This window comes from Perissodus microlepis, chromosome 1, assembly GCF_051167445.1.
Source record: "Perissodus microlepis isolate ML-2025 ecotype Zambia chromosome 1, ASM5116744v1, whole genome shotgun sequence".
In the NCBI taxonomy this organism is placed as follows: domain Eukaryota; kingdom Metazoa; phylum Chordata; class Actinopteri; order Cichliformes; family Cichlidae; genus Perissodus; species Perissodus microlepis.
In genome coordinates, this window is record NC_140461.1 from 1993977 (window position 1) to 2009467 (window position 15491).

Here is a 15491-nt window from a genome sequence, read left to right on the forward strand (position 1 = left end):
GGTGGGAAAAAAACAAAATAGGTCATTTTTAGGAGTCGAAGCCTTTAAATTTGTGTCTCAGAGATGAAATAATGGCCTGAGGATGACATACAGCAGCTTCACATACCTGCTGTGTTTATTCCAGCAGGGCTTGTTTCTAGGTTTATGGATGAAAACAGAGCTGATGGCCACTGACATGCTGTATGGTCACAAGCACAGGACCACACTTCCACAATACTGTGGGTGATTATTAATATTCACTTTGTATTGTTCTTTCCATTCATCCATTAGATTGCTGAAGTCAGTGGCTGCCCCTTCCTGAGCCTTTTTCTGCTGGACGGCTCTTCCTGTTAAAAGGGAGTTCTTCCTCTCTACAGTTGCCAAGTATTGCTCATGAAGTCTGAGTTGAGCTGCTCAGACCTCATGGAGGATTCTCTGAGTCTTGTTTGGAACTGAGGTTGTATAAAACTGAACTGAGTCAGATGTTAATGAACTTTTTAGTCAATATTTGTGAAGATCAGCTGCCCGTGATCTTCAGGCAGCGCTGCAGACAGACATGATTCTGTGATGAAATCAGTGCACGGGCTCGGGAGCACTTACAGCTCAGCGTGCCGTCCACATGTGCAGGTTAAAGCTCCATGCAGAGAATAAGCCACGTGTGACCACGATCCAGAAACAGCGCCGTCTCCTCCGGACCGAAGCTCCTTTAAAATGGACTGAAGCAAAGTGGAAACTGATCTGAGGTCAGACCTATCCAGATTTTTGGAGAAGGCCTTCAAGTTTCAGCAGGATGATGCTAAACTGCAGCAGCACGGCTTCATAGAGAAGAGTGCGGTGCTGAACCGGCTGCCTGCAGCCCACACCTTTCACCAGCTGAGAACATCTGGAGCATCATGAAAGCAACAACAGGACGAAGCAGAGCAGCTAGAGTCCTCCATCAGACCAGAACGGGACATCGTCGCCCTGCAGCTGCTCTCCTCAGCTCACAGACCGTCACAGGCTGATGTTAAAGAAGAGGACGCTGCAAGTTAGTTCAGCTACAAATGAACTTTTTAGTGAACTTTTCTGCAAGAGTCGTTTAAAACCAACAGCTCGCGCTGCTCTATAGATACAGTAGTGACATGCAGCATGTTTCTGGCAGTTTATCAAAGCCTGAGGAAGGTCTTGTTTCATCGGTTTTCATTTGTTGGAACTGACTGGAGTCCATTTTCAACACAGCTGAGTGACAGGGACACAGCAGAGCAGTCTACACAGTCATTCTTCAGTACAGCACTACGTTTCCATGTACAGTTAATATCAATTGGCAGCAAGCTGGAAAACCCTGATGCTGAATAAAGGAGGAATCAGTGACTGTGGTTTAGTTTAGGAGGAGGGAAAGAGGCAGAGGTGGGTTGCAAAGCCACTTGCAGAAGATGAAACAAGTGCACGTTCAAAGAGTTAAATATTACACCCAATGTTGAGGCCGTGCTCCGCTTTATGCTCTGTGTGCATCAATGCAACGCTTGATTTTAAATTTCTTCACATTGCTGACATGAAAGTAGCATTTTGAAAGGTTTTGCCAGCATTTTTGTACGTTTTACTGCCAGCTTTGCCAGTCCAAGTTATAAATAAACTGTGTGAAGACTGTCGGTGGAACAAACTCTCACAGAGTTCACACAAGAAGACTGAGGGAACATTGGTCTTTTCTCCTTTATAACTTAAGCACATACAAACACGGTCAGCAGGATTTTATGAGAGAGGTGTGTGAAACCTTTGGGTTGAGAAACTTGAAACTATGGCCGTTATTCTCTGCTCTCCCACTTGTGCTGCTTAGGTCATGTGACACCTCCACTCACACAACTCGGCCACTTTCATTCACATGACTCCCTCGCCCCTTTTCCAACCTCGAGCTGTTAGCATCCACCAGATTCAGGATCAGTTAGATTTACATTTACTGCTTTAGGTTGAATTTTCGCCTCTTTGTTCTAACAGTTCTTCTTGCAGTTTGGTGTGCCAAATCACATGACCTATCATCTTCCAGTTTCTGAAACTATCATTTAGCATATGGCTAAAATGCAAATCTACCCACATTTAGTAATCTGACGACCTGCTGGATGCTGAGAGGTTTAAGCCCCAGGCCTGTGTTTGACATCTCTACTGAAGAAACAACGTTTAGTTAGGAGGTACTTCAACACTGTGAGCCTAAAATCAACGCTGCTACCTCCTTTATAGTAAATTCATTTTATATATTACAGGTCATCTCAAGCCACTTTACATATTAAGTCAAAGACCCTACAACTCCTACAAATCAGTCGATCCCCTATGAGCCAGTAGCTGCATGAGTGGGCAGGAAGAACTCGCTTTTTTTCACCTCATTCATAGTGACACTAGGTACTTTGGAAAAGGTTATTCATGGCAAATAAGCACAAAAACCTCAACCCTAACCAAAGCTTAAAAATAAGATTAAGTTTTAACCTTCAAACGTTTCTTTAAGAAGCGCGATACCGTGAGGATCAGCCCAAAGCGTCACTGTCAGAAAGAGCAGATCTCCAAATCTGACTGTCCACACTGGATCTTATTCAGCAACACGTGCTTAGAAATATTCTTACCCTGTGCAAAATATAAGTGTATGTACAAACTTACTGTATGTTTCGGACCATAAGGCGCACCGGATTATAAGGCGCATTAAGCGAAACAAAGCAGTCAGATAAGTCAAACTTTACTCAACTCATTCTTCTTGCTTCCTCCACTTCTGTACCATTGATTCATTAATGCTGAATTCTCTGCAGCTGCTCTATTCCCATGTTGTTGCAGTATATTAATGACTAACCTCGTATTGTGGATGGATTATCTCAGTTGTTCTCCTGACTGAAGTTTGGTCCGTTTACAGCATCCTGCCATGCGATTACATTTGTCCCTAACCATCAGGAACCCTCACATTAACTTTTATCGAGTGGAAAAGCGTTAGCGTTCATCCTCAGCTTCACTGTGTTTATGTTATGCTAACATAGCTGTGTAGCTAGCGATCACGTAGCACATCATTATATAGCAGCTAGCCCAACTTCAGTAACCCTACAAACGTCACTGCTGTTTAGTTTTCTGTCTTCATTTATGTTGGAAGTGATAGCAGAGCTGTACGTTTGAATTGTTTCAGAAATCTCTCAGTCAGAACATGGTACATCATGTTTAGGTGGAAGCTAGCGAGCTAACTCCCTGCTAACTTCTAACTCTGTTAAATGTAATAAATCCTGTTTTCATGGATGCCTGGATGTTAAACTTAATTGTTACACCTGGTAAAGCAGCAACGCTGATCATTTTATTAAAGATGAAAGAATTTAGACAGTTTGTAACTCTCAGTGATGCTGCAGTGTTCGTTTGACTTTGGGACCTGAATCAGACGGAGTTTAGGACCCAGATTACTCCGCGAGGCTCCTGACTATGGCAGCCGCAATGCTAATGCCATTTTTTGACAGATTTCTGAGCGCCGTGTAGCACATAAAATCAGTTCGAGGTCAGTAAGCACAACCAGAATTCATACATAAGGCGCACTGTCGATTTTTGAGTAAATTAAAGGATTTCAAGTGTGCAGAGAATACGATTCAGAGTCATCAGACATGCAAATTCAAATGAATCTGACTCATTATAAACTTCGTGCTGCTGTGACGCTATGATCAAACACGTTCAGATCGAGGTGACGATGTTGCTGCTGAAGCTGAGGCAAAGTGTTTCCTCAGGAGTGACAACAGGTCAAAGGAAATGTTTTTTTAAAGCACGCCAAACTTTAATATTTGGTTTTCTTTACATACAATTTAATTTCTTTTTGATAATTAAATTCTACTTCTGAACATTTTGACTGCGGTTATTTTACTTTATTTATTCAAAGCATCAAAAAAAGGTTTTGCTTTTGTCCCCATGTGTCTCTCTGTCTGATCACTGAGGGTGTTTTTTCCATTCAAAATGCTTGTTTGACTCCAGAAACTGAAAAAATACATCTCTGCTGTTTTGGCTGCTGCTCCTATTAAACAGGTGGAGTAATGGATGTCCTCGTGTGAACTGCTGTCTTCTAACTTCCATTCTTTTACACACTATACCTCCTGGACTCCTGATAAGGGGGAGACAAGGCGAGGAACAAGAGAACTGACCGTCCACTGTGTGCCGAGACCTGTTAGGTTATCAGATGGTGGCCCGACCCACATGGGGAGAACAAGCCCGGCATTGAGCGCCGGTGAGCCCACTGCCGCTGCTCCTTCCTGGGAGAGCTGAGAGGCCAGAGACTCGTCTCATCCTGGATGTCTGCCAAGGAGCCAATCAATGCAGCCGGAGTCGATGGAAACAGAATTCACAGCTCCTTTTTCTCTTTGCAAAGCAGCAACACGCAGCACCCATCTTGGAAATTATTCGCCATTGTTCCCTAATTTCACCTTCTATTGTCAGACCTCCCCTTGTTTCCCCCCGCCTCTCTAAACAAATACAAATCAGCTTCCTCTTATTTTTTTTACTCTTCGTTTTTCCAAATCAGATTGTTGATGTGTTTTCTAGTGAGATCGTTTTAGTTCAGGACTGAAGAAAACAAGAAAGCCAACAGGATATCTCTTTATGCACACTCTGGATGGTCTGAAGCGAGATCAAATCCTGTGTCGTCTGTTCAGTGAAAGCGTGTGTTCATGTCCAAATGTCCTCTGCACGATCCGTTTGACAGGCTTGAAAAACGTGTCTTGCTTTGCTTGGACATAAATGAATGTTTGATGGTCAATAACGCCGGAGCGGGCCGGATATCTGCAGCGGTGCATTCAGGAACTTTCTCTCTCACACACATTATTTCCTGTATTCTTTCCTTACTGATATTCAACATTTCCAAACTGTGTAAGCAGTTTTTATATTTTTTAAAAATCCAAATACCTCCGAGGCTCTTATTTAAAAAATAATAATATTTTTTTAAAATAAATAATATTTTTAAATAAATGCCTTGTGAAGCACTGCAAAAAAAATGCAGCACTTTAAACATATTTTTGTCTTTGTCACTGTGCAGCGTGCTATGTGATGTCAGGGGATGCAAAGCATCTCGTGAATGATTTGCTTGAGTTTCAGTGAGGCTTTGGAGGCATCATGGGAAAAAACAGCACTGGTTATCAAGGTAACAGCGATATCGACCCTGTAAGGGTGTGTCCTGCCTATACAGTAGCTGACTCAGCAGTTAACCAGCGTAAGGCCAGAGAAAGGAGAGCTCTGCTGCCAGAGAGGCGAGCAGCGTGTGGCTGATTGCTGCTGCTCTGTGGAGACGAGTGTGTTTTGTTGTGTTTACGCTCTTTTAAAGTGACAGCAGCTTGTTTGTCTCATTCAGTTTCATTTGTATAATAAAAACTTTGAAGTTCACAGTTTTGCCTTCGTGTCTCATGTTGTTTTAACCCAGACAGGTTTTGTTACTTTCCCACGTCCCCTGAACCTTTTAGGTCACATGACGCTCTCTGTCCTCCACACCTGTCCTGCATCAGCTCAGCACAAACACTGATCAGACAGATGGGGACATATCAAGAAACACCACCGTGCTGATGATGCTTCTGTTTGCAAACATTTAGTAACTTAATTAAAATAAAAAATAAATGAAATTTAATCAGAACCAGGTTTGCTGAGCTGCTTCTGACACTTTAACACATCCATCAAGCCAGCGGCTGGCTATGCGCCTACGGCTAAACTGCAGCGGTTCCTACTGCTGTTACTAAGACTTAACACTGATCTGCACCAATCGCTTTAATTTCACTGACCAATCATTTTGTTGAAGTTTTAATCAGAAACAAACAAAAAAAACAGAAAGAAAAACAAAACGATAAATAAATAAAAACTAATGCACAAGGACAAAAACGATGATAAATGCCTAAAAGTAAAAACAAGATTACTGTTGTGTAGAAAGGCAGGTCGAGTTTGGAAGTGAGCAGTTATTACCTGGTGCAGTAAAGTCAGACATGCACATTTAATCTTTTTGGAAATGGTACAACGAGCTCCCTGCTTCTCATAAAAATGTTGATGTTTGGAGGAAGAGAAGAGGAGACACATGGACACGTTTCACTGAAAATAATAACAAACCTCTGAACTTTGTATTTAGTCAACTGAATGAAATTTAGATTAAATGTTACAGATTTACTACAACCTTCTGATATTTGGTTGACTGAAACTAACGCTGGTGTAGATTCTGCTGAGGCATCAGCTTCTTGATGATTGTATTTCTCCATTAAAAGAAAGTTTGGAGGATAATTTTGCTCTCTTGACTGGATTTGGTTTACCAGCTGGCTGCGTTTCATTCAGGAAGGCTTCAAGTTCGGCTCTGGTAGCCGCTCGGACAGATGGCTCATCCAACCACCTGCCAAGGAGTTTTTGAGAGTGTCTGCATTTTCAAAAGTGTTTCCAAGAATGGCTTCCAGATGGTTCTGTGTAACAAACCATCTGACATGTTAAAATAACCAGGAATCACTGCATGCATTTCCATTTCTATGCAGATGACAACCACCTTATACAAACACACAGCACATCTGTGACATCAGGGAAAACCAGTTAGTCAAACTAAACAACCTGTTTTTTTTTACTTCTAAATTTAGAAAAACCGAAACCGAGCGCCTAACCAGATGATTCATTTCGCTGTCACTTGGTGTTCGCTCGCTCTGCGGTAGAGTATCACTTCCTGTTCCTGCTCAAACACAGTGGTGTTTCTGAGTAGCTTATTTGCTTAGCAATTTAATTAACAACTTTTAAATACATTCTTCTTTCATAGTATAATCTTCACGTGCTTCATCCGAAGCACACTTTCTGTGTACTCACTACCTAATTTATAGCCAAAGTTTTCACTCACTGTCTCTGTACTGTTTCGCTAGCTTAGCTTAGCTCGTAGCCGACTCGTTAGCACCATGGCTACTTCACCTGTCCCTCCTGCACTTTCTTGCTCATTGTGTCAGATGTTTAGTTACTCCTCGGCCTCCTTTAGCAGTAATGATATCTGTAACAAATGTAGCATATTTGCAGCTCTGGAGGCCAGGATTACTGAATTGGAGACTCGGCTTCGCACCCTTCATTCACCCGTAGCTAGCCAGGCCCCTGTAGCTGGTGCAGCCGAAGATAGCGTAGGCCCCGCTAGCTGTTCCCCGGCAGACCCCAAGCAGCTGGGGAAAGAGGGCGGCTGGGTCACGGTGAGGAGGAAGCATAGTCCTAAACAGAAGCCCCAGGTACACCACCAACCCGTTCATGTGTCTAACCGTTTTTCCCCACTCGGCGACACACCCGCCGGGGGTCAAACTCTGGTAATTGGTGATTCTGTTCTCAGACATGTGAAGCTAGAGACACCGGCAACCATAGTCAATTGTCTTCCAGGGGCCAGAGCAGGCGACATTGAAGGAAATTTAAAACTGCTGGCTAAGGGTAAACGTAAATTCAGTAAAATCATAATTCACGTCGGCAGTAATGACACCCGGTTACGCCAATCGGAGGTCACTAAAATCAATATTGAATCGATGTGCAACTTTGCTAAAACAATGTCGGACTCTGTAGTTTTCTCTGGTCCCCTCCCCAATCAGACCAGGAGTGACATGTTTAGCCGCATGTTCTCCTTAAATTGCTGGCTGTCTGAGTGGTGTCCCAGAAACGATGTGGGCTTCATAGATAATTGGCAAACCTTCTGGAGGAAACCTGGTCTTGTTAGGAGAGACGGCATCCATCCCACTTTGGATGGAGCAGCTCTCATTTCTAGAAATATGGACAAATTTATTAAACCCCCCAAAATATGACTATCCAGAGTTGGGACCAGGAAGCAGAGTTGCAGTCTTACACGCCTCTCTGCAGCTTCTCTCCTCCTGTTACCCCCCCAAAAACCCATCTCCATAGAGACTGTGTCAGCTTCCAAAAAGACTAAAAACAAACTAAAAACCAGCAACAAACAACTTAAACATAAACAATCAAAAAGAAAGAACAATACAGTATCCACATCTGAACCAAAGAGTAAAACAGTGAAATGTGGATTATTAAATATTAGGTCTCTCTCCTCCAAGTCTCTGTTAGTACATGACTTAATAATTGATCAACAAATTGATTTACTCTGCCTTACAGAAACCTGGTTGCAGCAGGATGATTATGTTAGTTTAAATGAATCAACACCCCCGAGTCATTCTAACTACCAGAAACCTCGAAGCACAGGCCGAGGGGGCGGTGTGGCAGCAATTTTTCACACCAGCCTATTAATTAATGAAAGACCAAGACAGACTTTTAATTCATTTGAAAGCCTGATGCTTAACATCGTCCACCCCAGCTGTGAAACTCAGAAACCAGTCTTACTTGTTATCATCTATCGTCCACCTGGGCCTTACACAGAGTTTCTGTCTGATTTCTCAGACTTTATATCTAATTTAGTTCTGAGCTCAAATAAAATAATTATTGTGGGTGATTTTAACATCCATGTAGATGCTAAAAATGACAGCCTCAACATGGCATTTAGTCTGTTATTAGACTCCATTGGCTTCTCTCAAAATGTAAAAGAACCCACCCACCACTTTAATCACACTCTAGATCTTGTTTTAACATATGGCATAGAAACTGAACATTTAACAGTGTTTCCTGAAAACCCTCTCCTGTCTGATCATTTCCTGATAACATTTACATTTACAATAATTGATTACACAGCAGTGGAGAGTAGATTTTATCAAAGTAGATGTCTTTCTGAAAGCGGTGGAACTAAGTTTAAGAATATAATCCACCCACTGTTATCATCTTCAATGCCCTGTACCAACACAGAGCAGAGCAGCTATCTGAACGCTACCCCAACAGAGGTCGATTATCTTGTTAATAATTTCACCTCCTCACTACGTACGACTCTGGATACTGTAGCTCCAGTGAAAACTAAGGTCTCTAATCAGAAGTACCTGACTCCGTGGTATAATTCTCAAACACGTACCCTAAAGCAGATGACTCGTAATCTGGAGAGGAAATGGCGTGTCACAAATTTAGAGGATCATCATTTAGCCTGGAGAAATAGTTTGCTGCTTTATAAGAAAGCCCTCCGCAAAGCCAGAACATCTTACTATTCATCACTGATTGAAGAAAATAAGAACAACCCCAGGTTTCTCTTCAGCTCTGTAGCCAGGCTGACAAACAGTCAGAGCTCTGTTGAGCCAACCATCCCTTTAACGTTAACTAGTAATGACTTCATGAACTTCTTCACAAATAAAATTTTTATCATTAGAGAAAAAATTACCAATAATCATCCCACAGATGTAATATTATCTACAGCTACTCTTAGTACCATTGATGTTAAGTTAGACTCTTTTTCTCCAATTGATCTTTCTGAGTTAACTTCAATAATTACTTCCTCCAAACCATCAACGTGTCTTTTAGACCCCATTCCTACAAAACTGCTCAAAGAAGTCCTGCCATTGATTAATTCTTCGATCTTAAATATGATCAACCTATCTCTAATAATCGGCTATGTACCACAGGCCTTCAAGCTGGCTGTGGTTAAACCTTTACTCAAAAAGCATCTCTAGACCCAGCAGTCTTAGCTAATTATAGGCCAATCTCCAACCTTCCTTTCATATCAAAAATCCTTGAAAGAGTAGTTGTCAAACAGCTAACAGATCATCTGCAGAGGAATGGTTTATTTGAAGAGTTTCAGTCAGGTTTCAGAGCTCATCACAGCACAGAAACAGCTTTAGTGAAGGTTACAAATGATCTTCTTATGGCCTCTGACAGTGGACTCATCTCTGTGCTTGTCCTGCTAGACCTCAGTGCAGCGTTCGATACTGTCGACCATAATATCCTATTAGAGCGATTAGAACATGCTGTAGGTATTACAGGTACTGCGCTGCAGTGGTTTGTATCATATCTATCTAATAGACTCCAATTTGTGCATGTAAATGGAGAGTCCTCTTCACACACTGAGGTCAATTATGGAGTTCCACAGGGTTCAGTGCTAGGACCAATTCTGTTTACAATATACATGCTTCCCCTAGGCAGCATCATTAGAAGACATAGCATACATTTTCACTGCTATGCACATGACACCCAGCTCTATCTGTCCATGAAGCCAGATAACACACACCAATTAGTTAAACTGCAGGAATGTCTTAAAGACATAAAGACCTGGATGGCCGCTAACTTTCTGCTTCTTAATTCAGATAAAACTGAGGTTATTGTACTCGGCCCTGAAAATCTTAGAAATATGGTATCTAACCAGATTCATACTCTGGATGGCATTACCTTGGCCTCCAGTAACGCTGTGAGGAACCTTGGAGTCATTTTTGACCAGGACATGTCCTTCAACGCACATATTAAACAAATATGTAAGACTGCTTTCTTCCATTTGCGCAACATCTCTAAAATTAGAAATATCCTGTCTCAGAGTGACGCTGAAAAACTAGTTCATGCATTTATTACTTCCAGGCTGGACTACTGTAATTCATTATTATCAGGATGTCCAAAAAACTCACTGAAAAGCCTTCAGCTAATCCAAAATGCTGCAGCAAGAGTCCTGACAGGGACTAGAAGGAGAGAGCAGATTTCTCCTGTTTTGGCTTCCCTTCATTGGCTTCCTGTTAAATCCAGAATTGAATTCAAAATCCTGCTCCTCACATACAAGGTCTTAAATAATCAGGCCCCATCTTATCTTAATGACCTTGTAGTACCATATCACCCTATTAGAGCACTTCGCTCTCGCTCTGCAGGCCTACTTGTTGTTCCTAGAGTATTTAAAAGTAGAATGGGAGGCAGAGCCTTCAGTTTTCAGGCCCCTCTTCTGTGGAACCAGCTTCCAGTTTGGATTCGGGAGACAGAAACTATCTCTACTTTTAAGATTAGGCTTAAAACTTTCCTTTTTGCTAAAGCATATAGTTAGGGCTGGACCAGGTGACCCTGAATCCTCCCTTAGTTATGCTGCAATAGACGTAGGCTGCCGGGGGATTCCCATGATGCATTGAGTTTTTCCTTTCCAGTCACCTTTCTCACTCACTATGTATTAATAGACCTCTCTGCATTGAATCATATCTGTTATTAACCTCTGTCTCTCTTCCACAGCATGTCTTTATCCTGTCTTCCTTCTCTCACCCCAACCGGTCGCAGCAGATGGCCGCCCCTCCCTGAGCCTGGTTCTGCCGGAGGTTTCTTCCTGTTAAAAGGGAGTTTTTCCTTCCCACTGTCGCCAAAGTGCTTGCTCATAGGGGGTCATATGATTGTTGGGTTTTTCTCTGTATCTATGAAGCGCCTTGAGGCGACTTTTGTTGTGATTTGGCGCTATATAAATAAAATTGAATTGAATTGAATTGAATGATTGTGAGGGGAGTTATCTCATTTTTGACCCTACAGCTCCTCGAATCTCTTCAAATCTCTTGACTCACATGTTGTATCTGGTCAGCATTGCTTCTCTTTGTTGTTTCTCCTGCGAGGAAACAACAAAGTGAATGATTTTATATTCAGAACAGGATTTAAAATCCTTCACTGGATGATCCCCGTCGTATCTTAAAGACTTCATAATACCATTAACGCCCTAACAGAGCGCTTTGCTCTCAGACTGCAGGCTTGCTCGAGTCTCTAAAAGTCGAGCCTTCAGGTTTCAGCTTAGATTCAGGAAAGTTAGGGCCGGATCAGGTGACCCTCAGCACTCTTATTTGTGTTGCTATAGGCTCAGCCTGCTCGGGGACTTCCCATGGTGCACTGAGCACATCTTTTCACTCCTCTTGTGTTTACATGCCACTATCACATATCACTTGCCCACTCTCTCAGGTAGCCTGCGCTTTGTCCTCTCTGCCTATACCTTTTGTTGCTCTCTGCACACGCATCGATCGCCCGAGTGTTCCTCTGGAGGAAATCGTTAGGTCTCTCTGTGCAGCGCTGTAAGCTCTTGACATTACAGTGGAAGTGCCACAAGATGACTCAGTTTAGAGCTCTATGAATAGAATGAAACTGAAATAAAGGCAAAAATCTCCATCATTTGTTTCAGCGTTTTATAATGTGCAAGTCAGAGACTCAGAAACAGCAAAAACAGCCTTTCTGCCTTTAGCCTTCATCTCTTTCCTGTTTAATAGCCTTTTAATACTAAATTATTCTCTCAGGGAGGGGAGATGCCACAGCAGATAGGCAGTCTTTATGGTGATGCTGCACAGCTTTCTTTGAATATGACGAGTCTGGACAATCAGGACTAATTCAGAGCACAATACACAGACTGATGGAGTGTTCACAGTGTAGCAGTGTCGCCATGAAATTCCCATTAGAAGAGAAAATGTCTGTGATTTAGCTGCTTGTGTGCAGACCTGGCTGCTGCTGAGTTAGGGGTGGAGGCCTCTCCGTGCTTGGCACTCGAGGTCGCCTACAGTCAGTTCACTTGGAGATCCCTGTAATTACACCGGGGCAAAAATGTGTCAGATTCTCCTCCTGAAAAGGGGCTAATCTGATAATCTGAAAGTGAGAGGAAAGATGGACAAACATATGAAGCTGTTTGTAACACGGCTACACAAAGTGTTTCTTGGTAGTTCCACCAACTATGACACAAAGCAGGAAGTCTGGAGTCCATCACTGAGAGATTTCCTGTTTTCTTCTTCCACAAACACACAAAACTGCATCATCTGCATATCGCTGTGTTTTGTGAGTGTTAGAACGTGATCGACATGCAATACAAGCCCCTGCAACACGCTTATGAAGACAAGATAACTGACTGACATCCAATATGAAGTGTGAAATAATGTTCTCACTTTCAGCAAGAAAAAATTCCAAAAAGCTCTGGATAGGTCGTTATTCCCATCAGAGCTCACTAATCCGAACAAGCCGCAGAAAGCAGCTCCTCTCTGAGCAACATGTACATTATGTAGGAGAAGGTAACAGGTCATAGTTATAGATTTGTAAAGAACTACAGCTACAGTATTTCTAACTAACTCAGAGGCTCATTCTCTTTTTTATAAAAACACTTTCTTTAAAGACAAAACACATTAAGGTGAGGTCAGAGGTCAAGTGTGACATTGTACTTCCTATATGATGACAATACACACAACATTACACGATGCTGACAGTGGGTACCACATATGCATTTGTCGTCCACTGACAGCTATTGATTATCCATCCATGTAGATCATCTGACGCAGAGCTAAAAATCATGAAAATAAAGATCAACGGACCACTGATCATAAATCCTTTTGAACAGACATGTAGGTGTACAAAGAAACAATCACTGCTGCATTTCAGTGGCACACTGCTTTAATGCTGATTAAGGCTGTACGTTTGGCTAGTTTAGTCTCAAAATACCATAAAAATCTTCTAAAACCCGACGAATGCAGGCTTTGGCACAAGTTTCCTGCTGCCTTCAGAAACACAAAGATGCCAGTGGAGGACCTGTGAGGCATCCGTCGCCTCTCTTTCATTAGATTTGAGCCACTTTCTACTGTTCTTTGAAGGGAGCAGTACACACCTTTGTATAAAACATTACTCTTCATTTCATAAAAGCAAGAAGACAGTTATTTTTCATCCACGTTGAGGCTGCGATGAAGCACATCGGACACTTGGCTGGCTGCATGCATTCAGCTCACATGGTTGGAAAGTCTCATTGTGATCATTAACACTGCGTCTTTGAACACCTACGTAGATGCTGCAGAAAAAACTATAATTAATTTATGATGAATGATTCTATAATTCATTAACTGTCATTAATTGAACAGTTTAATTTCATAGTAGGAAAAACAAGCAACAAACTGCAGCTGGATAGTGTAGTGGTAAGACCACACACGCAAGTTCGATTCTCTCCCAGTATCCAGACAGGATCCAGTATAGGGCTGGGCCATATCATACCGTTCACGGTAATACTGGTATGATGTTGGGCAACGATAAGAAAATGAAATATGGCGATAGAATATGGGTAAAACGCGCATGCGCAGTGCCTTTGTTTACATACACACATGGCGGCGACGGAGAACGAGAAGAGCGAAAGTGGATTGTTGAATGAAACCAATGAACCAGAACTGGTTTGTAAAAATGCTGCAGCTTCACTGGTGTGGAACTGGTTTAGCTTTCGTCTGTCAGATACACAACAAAGCACTATTTTTGGTAGAGCGTGCTAGCGGGCCGTCGTTATTACCGTGTTGTTTGGAAAATACGGCACACTTAAAATCAGTCCTTTGATTTTTCTGAAAGTCGACAGAGCCCCTTATAGTCCCGTGAGCCTGATGTATGAACTCTGGTTGTGTTTACTGACCTCGAGACGATTTTATGTGCACGGCGCTCGAAAATCTGTCAAACGTTTCAGTACGACTTTGCTGAGCTACGAAGCCGCACCGCTTGATGGATTGTCGGAGCGTTACGGCTATCGTAGGCGGAGCCTCGCGGAGTGATACGTACTGTGCTTCAACATAATATTACCGTATTGTGTGTGTATGACCTCTTTTTAAGTTTTGTGGATGTTATACATGGTTATGCTGAGGATATGTCGGCCAATTTGTGGAGTCGTAAAGTATTTTGTCTCGTGTCAATTATATCGTCAGTTATATCGTTGTCGCAAATTTTCAAATGTATATCGTGATAAATATTTTTGGTCATATTTGGTCATATCGCCCTGCTCTACTGGCTAGGCCGCCCATGCCAAAAACACCGAGCCCTGGAATGGTGCGGCTATGTCTGCAGCCTGTCCGCAGCTCGGACAGGACTGCATGTTGTACTCTGTATGATTATGTATGTGACCAATAAAGCTCGTTTCGTTTCGCATGTTTGTTTATAACACTGATATCGGTGACCACACAACTCCTGCAGAAGATAAACTACGAGCTTTTTTACTGTCGTGCAAATCTCTGACGGCTGTCGCTCTCATAGACGTCTGATGCCGGGAAATAACACTGTCTAAATAGTCAAAACAATCATAAGTAACCTTTCCACTGTGATTTAAGGTGTCGTCAAAGAGACATTACAGCTGACTGTGTGTTATCTCCATCACAGACTAATGGAGGCAGGCTCTGTTCTCTGAGACTAACAGCAGTCTCTGAGCTCTACTGGATCTTGCCCAGTGGTGCCATTCTCCAGTCCATTAGGATCTGATTTCCGCCATGGAAACATCACTCAGAAGCCATTCTCCATCTCCGTGTCTGTAATGTACCATCACTGCCAGCTAGCCTGGAGCAATCATCCATCCATCCCACCATCCCTTCATCTCTGCATGCAGCAGGCAGGCAGGCAGGCAGCCCCACCCAGAGCGAGGCACAAACCATGATCTAATGTTTATATAGGAACGCCTGCAGCTCTCTGGCTGAGGAAGGGGGATTCAGGATCAGACCTTGACCCGTGTGGAGTTTTTAAGGCCAGCACCAGTTCTAACAGTGTTACTTTAGTTGGTGTATAATGTGCTCTGGCTCTCTAAGAATAACACTCGAGCTGGGTTGTGCTTTTTTCTAAGTAATACAGACATTCTTGCACTCAGGCTGCCAGCAGCTGTATTTTAGTGCCGATAGGATCTTTAAAGCCACAGCCAGTGGAATTTGAAACTTAACGACTTCAGCGACCCGCTGAATCTTAGTGAGGTTTCATCTCCATCGTGC